The following is a 9284-nucleotide window of genomic DNA, read 5'->3' on the forward strand; positions in this document are numbered from 1 at the left end:
GGATTCAAATCATGTATGAATGATGAATGATTAATATGATGATTAAACATTGGGTTAGATCAACAAAATAATAACAAGTACAAATCACATGGATATAAAATCAACAAGTATATGTACAAGACAAGGTTTAACATTTAAGTACAAAGCATGGATTAAAATCAACATGTACAAGCACAAATAAACATGGATAAAAAAGGATCAACATGTTGCAAATTTTTTGGTTAGGGTTTTAAACCTAAGGTTTTTAAATTAGGGTTTTGATTTAGGGTTTCTAAAGAAATACCTAGACCTAATTGATTTTAATTGTTAAATACCTAATTCTTTAAGAGAATTGGTCTAAGGGTACATGAGAAAGTCAATGACATTCTAACCTAACCCTAAACAAGTATTTACAAAAATATATTAAGTCACTTTAGAAAAATATTCAAAAGGAAACATATTTTTGTAGATTTTTCATATATTAAAATACTTGTTTTTGATTAATTTTAAAATGATGATAAAATAAATATTTTTTGGAATTTTTTAACGTGGTATTAAAATACACTAATTAAATGAAACACACAAAAACGAAGGGATTAAAAATATTAATTTATCTATTTTTTATGATTTTTCAAATTTTAATAAAAATAGTGAAATAAACTAGTGATAAAAATATAGGAATGTGGGAGCCAAGGCTTGAACCCACGCCCTATCACTCTATACACAAAACATGGGCCAACTGGGCTGCACGCGTGTAGTGATAGAAAGATGCATTTAGTTCAAAATATGTGAAACATGTAAAAAATGCAAAAATAAAACAAAAGTCTGGGCGAGGGTGATTCGAACCCCAGACTTAGAGGTCATGAGAAATGTGAAGCGCTTTGCCAATTAAGCTGTAACGATGAAGTCATTTAAGAAACACACACCGTTGAATATATTATAAAATTGCGCGCCAAAATGGGATTTAAATTTCCCCAACAATTCATCTTCTTCGTTGCAACTCAACAACAACAACCATGGCACAACTTTGAATTCCTTCAAAACTCAACCAATTTTGACAAAGTAAGACTCTAAGATGATCAGAAATTAATCATGAATCTAACCATAGCATTAACTAACATTAATACTCAAAGATAAATATGAATTTATAGAAAAATATTAAGAACCCTAAAAATTCAAAATCAAATTAAATGATTAATTCTAACAATCAAGCCCTAAAAGTTTAGGGCTATTGCTCCCTACATATTTCTGATCATAATGGCATCCAGAAATGCAATAAACAAACCACAAATGAGGATGCTCGAAGTCAAGAAAGTTACCTCTGAAAATGGAGATCAAACTCCTACTTGGAGGTGTTTATGGGCTACCAATTCAATCTGGAATCCTTCAGTGATGCTCAATGGAGCTTTCTGGGAAGTTAGAACACCTTGATCAGTGCTCCTTCTCCAAACCCGATTTCGCCTACAAGCACAAAACGTTATGGCTAGAACACTTGGTTCTAGCTGTTACAGATCTGAAACTAAGGTTTAGATAGCTTCTATGTGTGATATACAAGGTATCTAACACATATCTCTAAAAATAATCACTTTTTAAAAAAAAATTCTAATGTGATAAGTTGTTTGTTTTGCCAAGATCTACAACTTTCATGTTGGGAGATTTTTGAGTGTGTAGGCAAAATTTGGAGATCCATGAATTAGGTCAAAATACACTAAAAACCCTAGTTTGACATTTTGTTGACTTTTTGATTCTTGATGAATTCTTTGAATTTTATTTGATCAAATGTCTTAAATATCCATATGATGATGATTTGGATCCTTAAATGTCCATGGTTGATTATTTTCCTCAAAAGTCAAAGATTGACTTGCACAATTAACTTTTTTCCAAATGAACTGCAGTTTTATGATTTCTGAATGAATCAAGCTCTCCTCTTCAAATGAATGATATGAATGGACTATAATGTTGATTTGGATGCCCTTGAATCATATTTTGAGTCTTGGAACCGTCTCTTGATTAAAAGTCAACCCTCCATAGAAATTAGGTCAAAAACCCTAATTGGAGCTTCGATGAACTTGAAGGTGATTGATATTGCATTGACCCATATTTGGACTTTGATTTTGATTGGAGAACCCTTTGAATCATGGAAGAATGTTGAAATTCTTAGTGGGCCTCAAAACCCTAGTTTTCTCAATTTCTTCTTGATCAGTCTCCTGTCTTAGGACACAAGCAACAAACAACAATTTTTTGTATTTTTTGGATTAATAAAAGATAAATGCATGATGATAATGATGACAATGATGATCCTAATATTTAAGATATGGTGGGATCTCAGTGGTCAAAATTTGGGGTGCAACACATATATGTTTCAATCACATATATCACATTCACAACAGTTCAACAATTCATATCAAATGAATTCAACTTCGCAACTATGCATCCACACATCATAGAAACCACTTCATCATCACAATGACTCAAATGCAACTCAATATGCGACTCAATAATATGTATATGCATGTGGTACCATTGGAGTACAACTCCCAACTTAACAACCGCCAGTTAATAGAGGCGTCAACAAGGCATAAGCCTTCAACTTAATTTGCCAATCCAGGCCAACGTGGTTCCAATCCTGGCCAACTTAATAATGCGATGTATACCATGCGACCTCAAATTCAACAACAATGAAACAATAATGCAACAACAACATCAACATACAACAACAACAACACCAACTTAAACATGCATCAATTGCATCAACTTAAATCAACACTGGTCAATCGACCTAAAACTCAAACATGTCCGTGAATAGGGATGATTCAACTTATTCAACATTGGCCATAGGCCTACAACATCATCAACGTATCAACAACAATCAAAACAACACTGTCACAACAACTTTTATTCATCACAGAGAGCATACATCATATTATATCAAATTATAATCATTTCCAACTATACAATTATCATAAGCATCTTGGTCAACCCAACGCGCAAACATCAATTAATCATAATGGCAATAAACATCATAGTACACAAATCAAGTAACGACAGGATAATGTTAATTTAACTTCTTAATAAAATCATGCATGTCATGAATATCATATCCCATAACATATCCATTAATGCTATCCGCAATTTATCAGTCCATAACACACACAACATAATTACATGTTATCCACAATTCATCACATAACATGTATTGAACCATTATTCACCAATACACAAAACACATAAGAATAATCATAAGTTATTCAAACAACAACATCATAATTAATTCATCAAATGCTAACCAACTATATCCTATCATATAGATAATTACATTAGCTTCCTAACGTTTCGAACGACACCTAAAACAGAGTTACAGGTCAAAAGATACATCAATTGGAAGTTTAAAAAAGTTTTCAAAAGCAAAGTTCGCTTAGCGGGCTCAAGCGCGCTTCGCAGAACTAAAAATAGAAGTGAACAGTTTTCGCAGCTCCGTTTAACGGACCAGGGGCCGCTTAGCTGACGCGCGATTATGAAGAAAAATAACAGAGATATTAGACCTGCGTAGCCACACTCCCACCACCCAAAAACATTCTCGAACAACAATTCAAGCCACATATAACCAGTATTGAACATCCATTAACAACAATCGTCATCAAAAATATGTTTAGAACACAACTTCACAATTCTACAAAGTTAGGGTTTCACCAAAATCAACACATATTCACCAATTCACATGTTATTCTCATACCCATTCATATAATCATGCGTAGAATCATAAATACAAGTTAGGTTTCACATCATTTATGGATTATCCTATCAATTTCACAACACAACTCATGAAACAGCAAAATCCCCAAATCCTAAATTATACATTTACTAACCCAACAACTATTACTCAATTATATAAACCTATAATGACTTGGATTCACACCCTTACCTTGAATCTCTAGTCCTTCCTCTTCAAGAATCTACTTCTTTCTTCTCTTTCTCTTCTTTCATCTCTTATCTCTAGCCTCTTTCTTTCTATTCTCTAATTTTAGGGTTTTCTAACATAACATTCTAACCAACTCTATTTTTTTATGTTGGACTTAACCCACCCAACTCCTCATTCTAATTAATTAGGCCCATTAACACATTACTTCGTAATATTAATAATAGTCCAATTAATCTAATTAGCACAAAACTTTAATTAAATAAATATCACACCAATTAATAAATTACCACATAAATAATAATTAAATAAATAAAACACCTAATAATTAAATACGCGAAATAAAATCGGTTTGTCACAGATGCAACATTCATCAAACCACTTACAACTTCAGCCTTAAGGGTATACAAGCCTTGTTTCTTCACGCCTCTCAAGACTTCCTTCGACCCCTTCATGACTCTTAGGATACTTTTCTCTCCTTGAAAACATATCTTTTCTTGTCGAAATCTCCAAGAGAAATCAAATTTCTCTTTAAATCAGGAACATACCTGACTTCAGTCAACAACCTTATTGACTCATCATGGAGCTTGAATCTCACAGATCCAACACATGCAATCTTGCAAGCTTTGTTGTTTGCCAGCAATATATATCCACCATCTTGATCACATAATTCCTCGAACAAGTCTTTGTTTGGAGTCATGTGGCAAGTGCAACCTGAATCCATAATCCACTCCTTACTAGAGTCAGCGCTTGAAACCATAAGAACATTAGATGATGCGAAATAATTTTGAACAATGGCAGCGTTGCCATTATCTTTACCTCCATGATCTTTCACGTGTTCAGGGCACACCTTTCTTGTGTGACCCTCCTTCTTACAATGATAATCGAATACTAGATGCTTCGCCACTGTAAGACTTCAACTAACTTTTGCCATTCTTCTTGTCGAACTTACCATCCTTTCTCAAGAATTTTCCCTTGACGGCCAAACCTGCACCAACAGTCGAAGGTTTATGCTCCTTTCGTTCATTCAAGTCGTTAGAATACATGGCTGATTTAACTTCTTCAAAGGTCAGGGACTCCCTTCCATACAAGAGAGTTTCTTTGAAGTGAGCATGTGTTTGAGGCAACGCACACAATAGTAACAGCGCTTGATCTTCATCATCGATCTTCACGTCAATATTTTCAAGATCAAGAATCAGCTTGTTGAACATATCAAACTACTCAGCCAATACTTTGTCTTCAATAATCTTGAATGAATACAGAGCTTGCTTCAGGTAGAGTCGATCCACCAGCGATTTGGTCATGTACAAACTTTCAAGTTTCACCCATAACCCTAATGCCGTCGTCTCTTTTGGTACCTGCCGAAGAACCTTATCACCAAGGCTCAACAGAATTGCACCGTGGGCTTTCTCTATCATGGTCGTCTTTTCTCTTTCTATTAACGCAGCGTCCATAGCCGTCGTTCCCTTCAACGCTTCCAAACAACCCTGCAGAACTAGTAGGGCTTTCATCTTCAAGCGCCACAGACCAAAATCGTTCACTCCGGTGAATTTTTCAATCTCATACTTTGTTGAAGGCATCTTCTCCACGCTCACCGCACTAATTTGTTGTGAAAAACGATGTCAAGAACAAAGTATAATGGGAAATAAGGGAAGACAAGAAGAATAACAAGGATTGGTTATAACTGATATTCTTTTATTTTCTCTTCAAATAATATTACAAGTGTTGCATACTTGACAAGACCAGGAATGCGATTATTCATCATGTAGCCTTCCAATCAATGCTACTAGGGTCAAACTCTAGTTTCTCATCCTCCATGTTATATCCCTTTGTTTCCCTTCGTAAATTTCCAGTGTTGGTATGATCAAAGCTACGTAAATTAAATAGAAAAGGGCATAAAATTATATAAGCGAAAATGGATCAAAGAAGGTTGATGTAGTTTCATATATTTCACGACAAGCAGTGTTATCAAATATGCGTCAAGGTGGCTCTATGGGGGATATAGAATTTAGGTTTGCTACAATCGTAAATATTGGTCAATATTGCAAGTTTTTCTATCATCATCCGTTGTAACATCACTGTAAAACAACATACCATGGGTGATATACAAGGCGGTTTTTAAATTCCTCCATATTAATTTTGATACCAAATCATACACCTTTATTGTTATTAATTCAAAGGCTACAATAAATTTTCTTGAAAAACTCATGGATTAGTTTTTAAGTAATATATCTTAGCCTTTAGATTAATAATACTAAACGGGTAGGATTTAATGTCAAAACTCATTTGTGTCAATTGATTTTATATATATATATATATATATATATATATATATATATATATATATATATGGGACGACTCAAGTGAGAACACTTAGTTATTATGAGAAATGAGAACAATGAATCACGACCATTAAATTTGGATTTTGTTGATTTTAATGGACTGGATTGATTTCTCTTTCTATGTTGATTTAAAATAAATATTAAGGATTCTAGAAAGAGAAACCAATCCAGTCCATTAAAATCAACAAAATCAAAATTTAATGGTCGTGATTCATTGTTCTCATTTCTCATAATAACCAAGTGTTCTCACTTGAGTTGTCCGCTATATATATATATATATATATATATATATATATATATATATATATATATATATATATATATATATATATATATATATATATATATATATAATATATATCAAGTAGGAATGATTTTAAAATAAGAGAAGCATAAATAGTTGACTCACTTAATAGATGAAATCTCTATTCATTTAGTTAATTACTCTCCAATTTAAGCCAAATAAGTGATTAACACTAATTATTCTCTAATGATTTCATCAATTAAATTATTGATAACCAGTAATTATACTGGGGATTACAAAAATGCTCAATCAAGTTGAGCAGGAAAGAAAATCATAGATAAATAAAATCAAACATAGATTAGATCAAAGATAAGAACATTTGGAAGTCTCAAAGTCTCACTCACAAATTCTCTTACAGTTGTAGCAAGTGTGTAAATGTAAAGCAAGCAAATGAGTAACTATAATCCTTGCATCTACACATGTAAATGCAAGGATTGTTGTAATACATGCGTAACTATAATCCTTTTACAATAACCATTTAAAAAAGTCAGACATACCATAACCATTTTAAAAAGTTATGGTTACATGAATAAAATGGACGGAGGTGAGATTGTAGAAAGAAACAGAACTCATAACAAGAACAAGACCTATCTCTTTAGTGAAGTGTGTGAATCAAAGTAAGTTCTTAGGTTGTTGCAAAGACACAATTATAGCAGCTCCAACCATGAATCCAATTAGGATTACTTTAGAATAAGCTATATTTTGAATAATAAATCAAGTCATCTGTGCATGGACATAAATGATAGAGACACATGTTTAAATAATGCAGCGACATCCCACTTGTTCACTTTTAAAAATTGTGTATAGTTTAGCATAACTAATTCCCTGCGGTATGGCTAAACTAGAAAGGAATGCTGTATTCGAATTTTAGTGTAATTCTAAAAACATATTTCTTCATATATAGAACCGAGCCTTTCAACAGAAAGCTAAAACATTAAAGTAGTTCAAATCTTCGGTTTTACTCTATATTAGTTGATAATGATGATTTTCAAAATATATATAATTAGTATAGTTGAGCCTTCGTGGTAGGACTTTTAATGCATTCCAAATTTCTAATCTAATAAAGATAAGTTGAAGTAGCTAAGAAAACATTCCTAAGATAAAAAACATTTTGTTAAAAAAATAAAATAAAATAAAAAATAAAAAAACATTGATTGACTTAACAAGCATTTAGCATCAGAGCTCTTAAATTTTTTAGTTCATAACTAATGTCAATTAGTTAAATCTAGATGTGGCTATTAGCGTGTAAATCTAACAAGCAATAAATCTATTTGTAGGATATGCTTCAAAGGAAGGAAAATATACTTACAAAATGTTTTCAAAGACTGTATTGAAACTAAGACCATTAACAGAACTATGATACAAAAGCTTCCAATCTTCCGGCATGTGTTGAAAAAGTTCTTCTACATACCAACCATTTTATGAGAAACTAAGATACAATAACAAATTAATACGCAACAGATATAAAAGTCTTCACACATATAGGAATATTGAGGATCAACAACCAATATAAAACAACAAATTGAATAAATCAAGGCACAAAAGAACACCGGTATTTTAACGTGCAAAAATCCTCAATATGAGAGTAAAAATTACGAGTCGTCTAGACCAAATAAATAGCTCCACTATAATTAAATAAGGGTACAAGTATCTCTCAGTTTAGACTATTGCTAAGAAGCGCAAATCACAAACTATTACTAATAAACTATCTCTAAGAACCACAAATCACAAAATAAACTACCTTACAAATAAAAATCAAAAGCTAAAAAATTTACCTAAATATGCATCTTCAGTGCGAAGCAGATATCTCTCAGCTCAAACCTTGTTTTGAAATTATGAACGGTCAAAAGGTAGATACATGAGTTGCGAATATGCCCTCAAAATATGAGCTTAATCCAACGGTTAACAAATCAGGGATCGTCGATTTAGTGAGACTGGTTGCAAAAAACGGGAATAGGTTTCTCTCATCTTTTCTCTCTTTTGAATCTTTATTTTTTCTCTATCGCTTAACACTAAATTTACACTCTCCACTTAGATAAGTGAGACAAATGGGTTATTCATATTTGGGCCTTTCTCAACATAAGAAGGAGCCCAAACCCAACAAATCTCTCCCTTACAACTATGTGGAAGAAATCGCCAAACAGGCGATATCATAACATGCTTCAAACTTCGCTCTTGACAATGCTTTAGTCATCATAACCAAACCATTATCATCTATAGGAACTTTAACTAACTCCAACAACTTAGCATCCAAACATTATGTATCCAATGATATCTCACACCAATGTGTTTGGACATATATTCTTACCAAGATGAATAGTGCTTTGACTATCAACAAATAACACATATTTGTCTTGAACAAAACTATGCTCCTATGAAAATTTCTTTAACTAGTGTAAATTTTTGCATGCTTCAGTAATGGCAATGAACTCAACCTTTATAGTAGAAATGTTACACACTTTTGCAATTTGAACTCCCAAGCCATAGCTCCCCCTGCAAATTTAATCATGTCGCCCGACTTGGACTTTCTGGAATCAACATCTCCATCCATATCAAAATCTGAGTACCCCATTAGAGTAGGCTTATCTGCTCTTAAACAAATCCTCGTACAAGTAGTACCGCGAAGATAGCTTAAAATCTATTTTACACCATTGCATACATCAAATTACCCACAACAGACACATAAGGAACATGTTTCATATCAAACATTTCATCTTCACTTGAAGGACTTTGATTATAACTC

This window comes from Vicia villosa, linkage group LG5 (assembly GCF_029867415.1).
Source record: "Vicia villosa cultivar HV-30 ecotype Madison, WI linkage group LG5, Vvil1.0, whole genome shotgun sequence".
In the NCBI taxonomy this organism is placed as follows: Eukaryota; Viridiplantae; Streptophyta; class Magnoliopsida; order Fabales; family Fabaceae; genus Vicia; species Vicia villosa.